The sequence below is a fragment of the Salvia miltiorrhiza genome, chromosome 8 (genome assembly GCF_028751815.1).
Source record: "Salvia miltiorrhiza cultivar Shanhuang (shh) chromosome 8, IMPLAD_Smil_shh, whole genome shotgun sequence".
Taxonomy (NCBI): Eukaryota; Viridiplantae; Streptophyta; class Magnoliopsida; order Lamiales; family Lamiaceae; genus Salvia; species Salvia miltiorrhiza.
The window spans coordinates 57,559,881-57,574,000 of record NC_080394.1 but is presented as its reverse complement, the minus strand read 5'-3'; the positions used below and the strand labels follow the sequence as shown (position 1 = coordinate 57,574,000).

Sequence of the window (14,120 nt, the reverse complement as noted above, 5' to 3'; positions counted from 1 at the left end):
TAGGGCAGAGGGCCCAATTGTTCGATTTTAGGTCGTATGAGGGTTTAATTGGACCAACTTCGACTATAGGGAGCCAAACGTGAAAATGGCCACTATGATAGGGGCTTATTTGATACTTAACCCTTATCAAAAACCTTGGGAGATATTCCAAAGTTTCAATCCATCTGAATAAACAATGAATTAATCTATATTTTTTGTATATCAGGCTATTCCTCATTAATAAACACCCTCTTACACTATTAGAGTGCGTTCTCTTTGGTTGTAAATTTATTATCGGAAAATGAGGTATAAACAAAATTTCACCATTTAATTTAAATCATTCATTTATTTTCCCTCATTTCCTACAAAATAGAATTTGACTCTTACTCATTCTTCATTTTCACAGGAGGGATAATATTATCTGTAGTGACCCGCTCTTTTATATATATATATATATATATATATATATTAAATCCAGTAATGCGTGATTATTATTTATCATCAGTGAATGAAACCCGGTTATTATCCTGATATGAATTCAGCTTATGATCCTGAATTTATATTGTCAAGCAGTCAATGGTATTATTTCAACAGTTATAACTGACTTAGCGAAGTCATGTTATTTATTAAGCGAGATGGAATTTTCGATTCTATTATTTATTTATGTACTTAAGTTGTGGTTTATTTCCGACTCGTGAAGTTAATTAAATCTGCGAATTTAATTTAATTATTAGAACAACGAACGAATTAAATCTACGGATTTAATTTAGATTCATTTTATAACCTATCGATTTTAGCGAGGCGGGAAATCACATGTCGAAATACGAGATTTATTTAATTAAACAGTATCAAGCAGATACGAGCACGCGATTCATATTGCAGTTACAGAATCACCGAGACATAGGAATATACTTCATTTATTCACCACAATCTCATTCTCATACCTTACAACTTTTACTCACAATCAACTCCCATTCTATATTCCTAATTACACCATAATCTAGCAAGTAAACAAAGGGAAGAAAATAAAAGGAAACGTGGGCTGCCTCACCACTGCACTCCTTCCTCCTACTCCAGCCACCCTATTTTTGCACCTTTTTGGCTAGCACATCAAGTGTGCAGTCATTCAGCCACCTTCCCTATGTCTGCCCCCATCCAATCCACCCCATACTCAGCCACCCTATCTCTGCAGCTTATACTAGCACACTCAAGTGTGTAGCAAGAGCTTCTCCTTTAGTCTCACACTTCAGTCCCAATTCACCACTCTCCTCATTTTTACACTTAGAAGCTTTTGGAGAACACTTCAGTCCCAATTCACCACTCTCCTCATTTTTACACTTAGAAGCTTTTGGAGAAGCAGGGACCTTCATCCAGTGCTCTGCCACTTCAAGGTAAACTTCGGCTACATTTCTTCCACCTTATTCCCTGACATCACATGCGATTAATGAAGAGCAACAACTATTAATTATTTCAGCCATTTCAATTCGCTCAATACCTCAAAAAAATTGAAGGAGTAGAGAGATAACCTTCATTCATTACTCTGCCAAGTTCAAGGGTAAGCCATGCTTTAACTCTCTCTAGCTCTACCATGTATTCCTCCTGCATTTATTAAGAGGAACGTCATATAACTCTATTTCAGATCCTATCAGCTTCATTTAATCCAACCATAACAACAACCAACACCATCTCAAGGTATTTTCCAGTTCAGTTTACTCTAACATTATTCATACTTGCCTCAGTTTCTTTATGCATCAAGTAGAGAGTCATACATATGTATTTCATAACAGGCATAGACATTCTAGAGACTTCGTATCATGATAGATGCACTGAGGATTTCTCAACAGCTTGCTTAGAGAACCTTCCTAGGCAGTAGCAAAACCACAACATTCTTAACCAATGCCTACTACTCGCATAACTGAAACATGATTTCATTAGAAGAAGAACTTAGCTTCGAATGGGAAGGGGGCGACTGCCCTATTCAGCCGAGCCGTGACGAAGATTAAGACGACAGCTCTTGCTGTCACGGCGAAGTCCGAGAACGGCAGCAGCGGCGGCGTGGCGCAACTCGAACCCCATCGACCCCGGAGAACAACGAAGGCGGACCTTTCCCTGGTCGCAGGAGGAACGCGAAGGAGATGGCGGCGATTCGTGGAGGAGAACGAAACCGGCAGTCAGTCGCCGGATTTACAGAGCCACGGCGGCCACCACCGGATTTCAGATATGGGTGAAGGCAGCGGCGACATTCACGGAGGAAGAAACTAGGGCTCCTCAATTCGTCTTCTTCAGTGGACCATTGAGAGGGGAAATAAGGAAGGGGGGGACGGCCTCGGAGCGGAGCAACGGCCGCCAGCCATTCGCCGGGAGTTACAGCGGCGGCGGCGATTTCGATTTCAGGGAGATTAGGGCTTGTGCTTCCCCTTTCATGGTTGAGACGAGGGGAGAGACGGCTACGACCGGCGCCGACTGAATCGCCGGATTCCAGACGAGGACGTGACAGCAGCGGCGGTGGCATTTGGGCGAAGAAGGGTTAGGGCTCGACCAAGTTGGCTGATATGGTGAAGTGAGGAGGAAGCGAGGCGAGGGGAGAAGGTACGTCTCGCCGTCGACCTCACCGGATTTCGGAGCCGCGGCGGCGAGCCCCTCAGAGGAGAGTTCTCGACTGATTTCGAGAGAGAGAAACAGCGACTGATGTTTGAGGGAGAAGTCTCGACTAATTTTTGAGAGAGAGAGAGAGGACCGATTGGGAGGGGAGGAAGAAAGTTGGGCTTCTTTCACTTATTTTTCCCTTGGGCCGAAATGTTGGGACTTCCTTTTAACTGTTGTGGGCTGCAGATTATTTGATAATGGACTGGTCTTCCAAATCACTTAAGCCCAGATCCCCCTTTTTTTTAAGGCCTTTGTTTTTATTAGAGTTGGGCTGAGGTTTATTAACAGATTTGGGCCCCACCTATTTTGATTAATTAGGCTGTTGTATTATCTTAGTTTGGCCTCGTTTGATTTATTTATTTGAGCCCAGCTAATCAATTATTTATTCATTGGGCCAAGATTTATTTAATTACTTGAGCCAATGAATTATTTCAATTGGGTCCTTCATATTAATTATTCAAGCCCCTACTTCTTAATTAATTATTAGGCTTCCTTATGTTGGGCCTTCTAATTATTCGAACTTACAGTATTACTATAGTTCTTACTTTAGCCCGGGTAAATTTTACGAGGTTATACAGCGAATAAACCGAATTAGTTATTTATTTTCTATCAATCACCTCGAGTGAGATTTATTTAATTGGCAGATTATAACACCCTGATGAGAACGGATTATTATAGTTAATTACTTGACCTCATGGGACGAAACCTAGATGGGTTATGTAGTAAGTCCGACAGTCTGGTTTAATAGCAGAACTTCCCCAATTATTATTTCAGAATAATAATTCGTGCATAAGAGGATCATGCATCGTTAATTTCGTATTCTCATTATTTGAGGATTTTGCTCGAGCAGTATCTTATTTATATTTTCGTAATAAAGGTCAAGCGCGAGATTAATAATCAATCAAGGAGCTACTGTACCATAGAGATATTCTATCAGGTGGGTTTACTTTCATGCTATGATGCACGGATTCGCCAGAAATCAACCCCGTGCAGTATCCGATTCGCGCGGGGGGCGGGTGCGGGCGCGATTCGCGTCTGATTCGCACGGGATTCGCCACCTGGCGAATCCCCCCAAAAATCAAAAAAAAAAAAATCGGATTCGCGAATCGGGTGCGCCAATCTCACGAATCCGGCTGTGGTGAGGGAGAAATAGAGGAAGGAGGGGATGTTTCCGGCAGGGGGAAGAGGCGGCGGTGTTTTCAGTTTGTGTGAGTGTGTGTCGTCGTGTTGCTGCTTGAGAGAAAGAGAGATAGAGCAGAGGCGACGGAGAGGAGGATGGGGGCGAGGGAGAGGGCCGACTGTCGGTTCTTCGTCGGAGGAGGAGCCGCGGCGGAGGAGGGCCGACTGTGTGGATCTGGCGTGAAACCGAGAGAGCGAGAGAGATAGAGAGAGATCTGTGAGTGTGTGCGTGTGATATTTGAGGGAATGAGAGCCGAGAGAGAAAGAGATTTGAGAGGAGGGAGGACCGCGCTGGTTTGGTGTCTGTCGAGGGAAGGAGAGCCGAGAGAGAGAGATTTGAGAGGAGGGAGGAGATTTGAGAGGAAGGAGCCGAGAGAGAGAGAGAGAGAGAGAGAGAGATTTCAGAGGAGGGAGGAGATTTGAGAGGAAGGAGGGAGGCGTGTGTTGAAAAGGGGGGGAATTAGGGTTTGGGTGTTGGGCCATAGTCATTGGGCCGAATTTCACTTAATTAAGTGTTGGGCCAATTCATTTAATTGCTATTTTCTTTTTCTTTGATTATTGAATTTTTGTTTGATTTAATTGGATCTTTGAACTTTGAATTATGTTGTGATTTAGTTATTTGAATGGTCATATATATATATATATATATAGGGGAGCGCTCCAATGAGACCCCCTATTTTTAGTGAGATCTAAGACACGATCTTGTGCGTTTATTTTATTAATCCTATGGCTAGATTTTTTTCTAATTTTTTTATTATTTAATTCCATAAAGGTTAGACTTGTCATTGTAAATTCTTCCATATCCGTTTTAGATTCTTTACATATCTAAATTATTTTTATATTTATGTTAATTTTGATTTGATACATATCCTAGACGTTTTTCACTAATTATTTTTATTATGCTCTATATCACTTTCTCATTTCCTATCAAATTCGTATTTCTCAATTTTCGTTTCTTCATAACTCTTTATTTTGCAATCTTAATTAATTCTTCTTGCTCATATACCTTTTCATGGAGAAACTCAAGTATGTTTGTGAGTTTTTTTATTTTCGCATAAATATAGTTTCTTCAGTTTTCGTTTATGCACTCGATGCTGATTATGCTGATTTTGCAGAACCTAATTCTTCCACAAGGTAAAAAAACAAGGGTAAAGCAAAATCGATTGAAGGTGTTTCATTTGTCAGTAGTATGCTTTTATTCATTATAATTTGAATATTATGCATCTGTATAATATAGTTTATAATGTATAATATGACAACATACATAATCATGTTGAATAATACTAAATGTGTAATGCATAATACCATGTTCTCAGTTGCATTGTGGCTGGCCATGTCCAAATCCAATTTCAGTTGAGGAGGATTCTACCAATTTTTTTTTTTTTTTTTCATGTGCACAACCATCCTTTGCTAATGAATAAAAACCATGTGCTTTATAACAACCATCACAACAAAAAATACTTGTTTTATCTGACGATTTGAATTTTTTAAAATTGCACAACTTAATAAATATTTCTCAATGCACAACGTTTCTAAACCTACTGAATATTATTTAGTCTTTAAATGCATATTACCGTGTTCACAGTTGTCGTATCGATGGCCTTAGTCATGTCCAAAACCTTTTCCACCGAAGGAGCATCCTACCAAAAACAGATTACAATTAGTTTTTTAGGTGCACAACAAACCTTTGATAATGAATATAAATCTTATGCTTTTGAATAAGAATTAAGACTTATCTATTTATTGTTCACCAAGTTGTACTTAAATCTAAATGCATAAGGAAGAAAGGGTAAATGAAGGAACCAAATGATGTACTGTAGCCGAAATGTTAAAATGAAGGAAAGTTTTTTTGGCCAACAATTAAAAAAATACCGTCTAAACAAAAAGTCAAAAAGGAGGCGGTAAGTTTCAGCAATTAATTGGCCTCCGAAAATTGAGGGAGTTGTTTAGACACGCTTTGGAGAAAGTTACTGAAATGTCCTTTTAATAGTGTGAACACAATATAAAACGGCATTAATAAAAAATAGATTAAAAATACCAAATCAATCTACACGGTTGGATCTATCAGATCATATGGTTTATATTGTATCTTAGTCCTAACACTTAAAGGGGGGTCTCACTGGAGTGCACCCCTATATATATATATATATATATATAACACGGACGTATCCTTCACTAATCGCACCCTACTATTTTTAAAAAAACCGTATCCCCGCACTGGAATCGTATCGCTCCCGCACCCGCCCCCCCGCACCTATGCAATCTAGCTTTCATGTATATCAAATGAGTTTATTGTTATATTTGAACAAGTTATTCCGTTACAAAATCTTTGAACTGAAAATTATTTCAACTGTTGTCTTGCCATAAATTTTTCAATTTTAGTATGATATCTATCTGATGTGATATGTAATCAAATTCGGGTCCTGAGCAGTTGATAGCTATCCTGCCAGGGCTAGTGTACACGTGTGACCGTGAGTCGTCGAGCGGGTTGGCCGGTCGGGTGTTCGTGAGAGGTGGCCACCTCTCCGGCACGTAATTCCAGATATGATAGATTACAAAAGAACTTAGTCTTATCAGATGAACTTTAAGAATCACAAATGAATTTAGTAAGCTTGGGCCTTGTTAGCGAAAAACTCCCCTGCTGTACTGTTTATGATGGCATGACAATATATCATTTTACGAAGCGTGTTATATTTCATTATAGGCATATGTGCCCACTGAGTACTTTTGTACGCAGCCCTGCATGTATTTATAAATGTGCAGGTTGAGCAGTAGCCGATGGTGATGAAGTGACGAGCGGGATCTTCTTTTGTCTCGATATTATGTGTTTTAAAAAACTGTTGGGTACATGTCTTCATACATGTAATCAGAAACCTTATTCCTTCCGCTGCGTACTCAAAGAAGTCTTATGTTATTTTGGCTAAGTCGGAGACATCCGAACTTACTAGCTTAACCGAATCATGGCAACTAAACATCCGTTATATATATTAGTTGTTTCCTTCGTTATCAATGAAAGTACAATCATTCTCTATTTATTCACTCCCCTTTTCTATTCCCGCTTCTTATCTCCCTCCCTTAGTCATGGTTTTCCGGCTTAATTATCCTTAATTAAGTCCGGTCGTGACATTATCTGTCACGACCGGCCTTAATTAAGGATAATTAATCCGGGAAAACCATGACTGGGGAAGGGAAATTAAGAAGCGGGTTTAGAAAGGGGTGCATAAAAGAATACTCAAAGAGCTTGAATACGCGTGAAATATTCCTTAAAAAGGAAAAAGGCATAGTTCGCATAAAAAGGGTACTCAAAGAACTTGTATACGCGTTATATTCCTTAAAAGGAAAAAGGCATCATTAGGGGCTTGGCTAAAACATTATCAGAGTTTGCAACGGAAGGCGTAACTGAAATAATCAGTGTTTACAGCGGAAAGCATAACTGTGATACATGTATGAAGACATGTATCCTTTCTGAGCCTACTTTAAGTTCGACAAAAACTCCACTCAGCAACACTTCATCGCCCATCACAGCTCAACCTGCACAATCATAAACATCGAAGGGCTAAGTACAAAAGTACTTAGTGGGCAGTTGCCAAGCATATAACATAACAAAACACAACATCGCATAAGAGGCATAAGTTTCTTTCATATCCTTTGCTCATTAAACATTTCCAAATTCATAAACAGCATGAGCGCATTCTTCATCATTAACAATCATAAACACGCATCGTGTCGTGGAGAAGGCCTTCCCCAACGAACACGGGCATCGTGCCGTGAAGGGAGCCTCCCTCAGCAGTCACGGCATCGTACTATTGAGGGAGGCCTCCCCCAATAGACGCTGTAACACTGGCATACTGGCATCGCGCCGCGAGAGAGGCCTCTCTCAGCGGACACAGGCATCGCGCCGTGAGGAAGGCCCTCCTCAACGGACACGGCATCGTACTGTTGAGGGAGGCCTCCCCCAACAGACGCAAGCATCAAACATAAGCATAAACTTATCAGTGTAAAGCATTCAAGCGTAAATAATCGTAATCAAGCGTAAATCATTTAGCGTAAAGCATAATAAAGCATACCACACTTGAAGATACAATTTGCATTTTAAAGCATAACGCATGCATAGCATTTTATTTACGCGTAAGAAATTGCCCACCTGATAGCAAAGTTTTGCTAAGGTACTGTGACTCCTTGAATAGTTCTTACTCTCGTGCTTGACCTTAATCACGAGAATATAAAATAAGACATTGCCTCGAGGAAAATTCTTAATTAATGGGAAAGCGTAATTGTAACTATGCATGAATCTTGTATGCATGAACTAATCTTCTGAGCGATAGTCGGAAATTCTACTATTAATCCTCGTTAATAGATTTAGCTAATTCTCGTCTAGCGTGTTCGAATAAAGTTGTGATCCTTCTTTTCCCATCGGAAAATTCTCATTGTAAAATAAATCCCGCCTTGTATTTGATCAAAATAAAAGAACTAACTCGGCTTCAATCGAGGTGTGACCTTGTAGAAATTATCGGGCTTTTCGATAGAAATATCATTACTAATGTAGCCTCAAATAATTAATAGGCTCAAAAGAGAGTAGCCAATTAATTAAATAAAACAGTGGCTAATGAAATAAACAGTAATGGCTTGCTTTAAATTCTGAAGTCCAAAAACAATATTTAATAAACTAGGCGGCTCATTTACTGAATACGAATCGGCTCACCCACTGATAAATAATTGGGCTCCATCAAAATTTGATACTGCTAGGCTTAGCCAAAGGAGTAACTTCAGCTCAAGCTTTAAAAGAATTAAAGCCCAACTTAAAAAGTCTTCGACCCAAAATAATTAAAATAGGGGTCCAAATAATAATTAATGTGGATTGAAAAGAATTAATCTTAGCCCAAAAAGGCAATTTAATCGGCCAAAATGATGAATTAAATTGGCCCAACGAAATATAAATGGGACTAGAATAATAGCCCATCATAAAATATGCATCAGCCCAACTCCTTAATTAAATCGAGCCCAATAGGATTAATAAGAAGGGCCAATTAAATAAAAGACTGGCCCAGTTCGAATTTAAATGAAAGCCCAATCTTTTATTAAAAATCGGCCCAAGACTCGGCCCAACATAAAGAAATAACACGGCCCAGATGATTTAATTCGGCCCAGTTCGAAATTATTATATGGAAGCCCAAAACCATTAAAACAATTCTCAGCCCAAAATTTTAAAAAGGAATAAGCCCAAATTCTTTAAACAATTAGAGCCCATCAGCAAAATAAAGAATAAGGCCCAAGCTTAAAAGAATTCGGCCCAAAAGAAAAGAATTGCAGCCCAAACTCTCTCTCTTTAGACTCTCGGTCCTTCTCTCTCTCCCATCTCTCCTTTACCTCAATCACAGCCGACACTCCCCTCTCTCAAACCAGCCGCACGCCTCTTCTCCCTCTCACTCTCGACTCGCCTTCACACGAGGCGTCCGCCGCCGAGACTCCAGCCGTCATCTGCTTCGGTTGGCTTCGACCGGCGACGTCATCTCTCTTCCTCAATCTGCACGCAGAGTTCAAAATCAAGCCCTAACTTCTCCTGGTAAATCGCAGCTGCCGCACCTCCGTATGGAATCCGGCGAGCGGTCGGCGCCGGTCGTGGCCGTCTCTCTCTCCCCTTCTGAAATCCGACGGCTGCTGTCTTCTGGAGCCATCGCCGACTAGAGTTGCTGCTGCTCGGGCTCGGTACCGGTCGAACAGAGCGGTTGCGTCTCGTTCGTGGCTGCGTCGGCTGTTCTTCTCAACCCAATGAAGGGGCAGCAGAAGCCCTAATTTCCTCTCCGATTTTGAACCGCCTCTCCCTCTCTCCCCGCTCAGCGCCGCGGCGTTTTGTAAATCCGGCGATAGCAGCCCCAGCCACCACCGCTCCTTCCGTCGTTGGGCCCTAGTTCTCAGAAAAAGGGAAAAACGCAACTGTCGAGCGACCGCTGCTGCTGCGCACGAGTCTCAGCTCGTCGCCGGGCAGCTGCTGTTCGGGGCTCTGATGAGGTTGGACGAGTTCGCCCTGTCCCGACCGTCGTCGTCGTCCCCGTCCCCGTCGGGCAGTCAGCCCTTCTACAGCTAAGTTCAATACTTAAGTCTATGTGGAGTCTTGGTTTTTGCTACTGATTTATGAGAGTTTTCTCATTGCCTTTATCTTAAGTGAAGAAAATATATACTGATTTCTGTATTATGCAAGAGATAAAACTAAGTTCGTGGTTTACTAATGTATCAAGAATTTTCCTTGCTTGCCTCGTGTGATAAGAAAATATAGCATAAACTGATTTCGATTGCTAAGTCCCTGTGTGCATATATATACACACCTGTATACTATGTATTTCCTTTTTAAACATATGCTTGATGATATGATGTATGAACTGGAGCTGAGCTAAGTATATACCTGCTATGCTTGGTGTTGGTGGCTGTTTGTTGCTATTGAATTCAATGAGGAGATAGCTGAAATTTTCAGATGCTTATTGACATATGCAGAGGAATCAAGAATGGACTGGTGGAAAAACTTAAACCAAACCTTACCTGTTCGAAGTTTGGCAGCAGTAATTGAATTCTCCTCCCTTTGGTGGTTGAAGGAACTAGTAGTCTTAAAGAATTGAAGATGGTGGGGAGCAAAGAGTGGTGGGAAGTTTGGTGGAGTGGATGGTGCTGTCGTAGGGTGGCTTAAAAAAAAACTCTCTAGGTGGTAAAATTGCTGTAAAGCTATTCTGCACACACCTAGTACACGTTTGGTTTGCCTTCTTGATGAAGTAGGTATGAAATAGGGATGTAGGGAGTAATAAGTTGTAAAGTTGTGATGTAATTATTATAAAATCCTCATTCTGTATTTGTAATACTAATTTCGGGTTCCCATATAACGAAGCTTCGTTATAACTCTCTACGAATTACATATTATATAACTCGTTTTATAAGTCGAAAATTAATCACGACTTCAAGTAAATAATAGAAATAATATTTCTATTGCACTTAATAAATAACATGACTTTGCTAAGTCAGTTATAATCTGAAATAATAATTATTGATTGCTCAATAATCCTCATCGCGTTTTTCTCATACGTTATAAAAGTATAAGGCTAAAATAATAACTTCGTTTCTGATAAAAAAAATCAGGACCATAAACTGGATTCATATATATAACTGGCAGCTGGGTTTCATTTACTGAAAGATGCGATATTAACTATCGCGATACCATATTAAATAAAAATAAAAATGCGGGTCATTACATACTACCCCTCTTAACAAAAATTTCGTCCCGAAATTTGCATATCTCTGCTAAAATAGTTCTGGGTATTTTTCCTTCATCTTGTCTTCAAATTTCCACGTAGCTTCTCTTATTTGCGGTGTCTCCATAAGATTTTCACTGATGTGATTTAGGCTGATTTCGCAAGTGTCCACGTATTGCTGGCAAGAGGGTGCGGGTGTTCCCAATTGCTGAACCTCGTTGTCTGTTGGGGCATTGCGTGGAGTAGTGACCTTTTTGGCCACAATTGTAACAATCTTTAGTTCCAGCCCGACAGATACCCCTATGCATCTTACCGCAATTTGGGCAAGGTGAAATTCCTTTCTGACTTTGGCTACCCCTAGTTGACTCGAGGTTAGTCTGTGCCTCGTGCCTTGGTTGAATAAACTGTTCGGCCCTTTCATATTCTTGCCATACTTGCTTATTAATCGGATTGATATTGTCTTCATTGTTGTCCCACTTGCGCTTCCCTTTGAGAGTATGTGAGGCTCCTGGTAAGTCGTTTGGCGTTGAGATCAATGGTGGGGCTGACTTGTCTGACGGCATTGCAGCTTCAATGTCAAGTGCCCTGTTCAGAGACTCCGTGTATGAGAGTCCTCCGTGGCTTGCTAGAGCCATCTTTATTTCGTACCGCAGTCCGGCACAAAATTTATCTGCCATCTTCTCCTCTGTGTCCACTTGTTGTGGAGCAAACCTCGACAGGTTGCAGAATTCCTTATCGTATTCAACCACAGATTTCTTTCCTTGCTTTAACTCGTAGAACTCAGCTTCTTTCTTCTTCCTATAGCTTTTCGGAATATATTTATCATATAATCCTGTCTTAAAATCTTCCCAAGTATAACTTGCCCATTGTTCTAGTGTCAGAATTTTTCGTCGTGCTTCCCACCAGAAGTCAGCCGATCCTGTTAGTTGGAAAGAGACGCAAGATAGGCGCTCCTCATCAGTACAACGCAGAAAGTTGAAAATGCGTTCCATTGCACGCACCTAAATCTCAGCTTCAGCCGGTTCACTCGTTCCGTCAAACGTAGGTGGATTTTGCCTTAAAAAGAGTTCTTCGACTCTCCTAGTTGGGGGCGGAGGGGATGGGTTATGTCCTCGAGTATCTTGTGGTTCTTCGGGTACAGCGTTACGATTTCTGCGATTGTTATTGTTTCTCACAGGGCGTCCTCTCTTAGGCGGCATTCTGGTAGCAAAAATGTGCCAATTAGTACACTCTAGCATAATCTAATACAAGCCTCATAAGAATTCTTGTAAATGTCAACTTAATATAACTTGTAAACAAGTCATGACTCCAATGACATCATTGATCATTGATGTAGTAAGCTTTAAGGGTCCTTAGCATCTCAAATCTATGAGTCATAACAATCCTTAAGCATATATTATCACATCATCTAAACTGGATACTTAAGCATAAGTCATGGAGATTTATAGTGGCTATAATATCATCAGCTTAAGAAATTTTTTTTTTCTATACGTATCACTTATCTTGCTTCCTTCACTATAGCCACCAAAAGATACAATCTAATTTTTTTCTATGTTTGCTTCTATGTTCTGTCGTAGTGGTGATCTCATATCTTAATAGCTCTATGTTCATAGGGATTCATTCCATAGGCATACTTAATCGCGCTTGCGTAAATCATTTCATTCAATAACAACATAACATAGTTATTAACAGTTACTCACTTTGCTATTACGATAATTTTCACTTTTTGTAAACATTAACTCAAAACTTGGAAGAGCATACCATTCTGCTTCGTTGAGTGTGATACGATGAAGTGCTGAGCTTTGTCGATTGAACTCTAGACACTTTAGTGATCCATTCTAAGTTTGGCTTAAATAAACTCTTAGGCTCAGAGCAAACGATCTGCTTTGATACCACTCTGTCACGACCGGCCTTAATTAAGGATAATTAATCCGGGAAAACCATGACTGGGGAAGGGAAATTAAGAAGCGGGTTTAGAAAGGGGTGCATAAAAGAATACTCAAAGAGCTTGAATACGCGTGAAATATTCCTTAAAAAGGAAAAAGGCATAGTTCGCATAAAAAGGGTACTCAAAGAACTTGTATACGCGTTATATTCCTTAAAAGGAAAAAGGCATCATTAGGGGCTTGGCTAAAACATTATCAGAGTTTGCAACGGAAGGCGTAACTGAAATAATCAGTGTTTACAGCGGAAAGCATAACTGTGATACATGTATGAAGACATGTATCCTTTCTGAGCCTACTTTAAGTTCGACAAAAACTCCACTCAGCAACACTTCATCGCCCATCACAGCTCAACCTGCACAATCATAAACATCGAAGGGCTAAGTACAAAAGTACTTAGTGGGCAGTTGCCAAGCATATAACATAACAAAACACAACATCGCATAAGAGGCATAAGTTTCTTTCATATCCTTTGCTCATTAAACATTTCCAAATTCATAAACAGCATGAGCGCATTCTTCATCATTAACAATCATAAACACGCATCGTGTCGTGGAGAAGGCCTTCCCCAACGAACACGGGCATCGTGCCGTGAAGGGAGCCTCCCTCAGCAGTCACGGCATCGTACTATTGAGGGAGGCCTCCCCCAATAGACGCTGTAACACTGGCATACTGGCATCGCGCCGCGAGAGAGGCCTCTCTCAGCGGACACAGGCATCGCGCCGTGAGGAAGGCCCTCCTCAACGGACACGGCATCGTACTGTTGAGGGAGGCCTCCCCCAACAGACGCAAGCATCAAACATAAGCATAAACTTATCAGTGTAAAGCATTCAAGCGTAAATAATCGTAATCAAGCGTAAATCATTTAGCGTAAAGCATAATAAAGCATACCACACTTGAAGATACAATTTGCATTTTAAAGCATAACGCATGCATAGCATTTTATTTACGCGTAAGAAATTGCCCACCTGATAGCAAAGTTTTGCTAAGGTACTGTGACTCCTTGAATAGTTCTTACTCTCGTGCTTGACCTTAATCACGAGAATATAAAATAAGACATTGCCTCGAGGAAAATTCTTAATTAATGGGAAAGCGTAATTGTAACTATGCATGAATCTTGTATGCATGAACTAATCTT

General features: G+C 40.5%; 1 long non-coding RNA gene across 1 annotated transcript; it reads right to left on the bottom strand.

The window, feature by feature from the left end:
• Positions 1-876: 876 nt before the first annotated feature.
• On the bottom strand, positions 877-1,645 carry LOC130999498 (uncharacterized). Its single transcript, XR_009093529.1, has 2 exons — positions 1,506-1,645; positions 877-1,404 (listed from the first exon to the last, which is right to left on the bottom strand). It is a non-coding gene; the product is annotated as an uncharacterized LOC130999498 (long non-coding RNA).
• Positions 1,646-14,120: the final 12,475 nt, after the last annotated feature.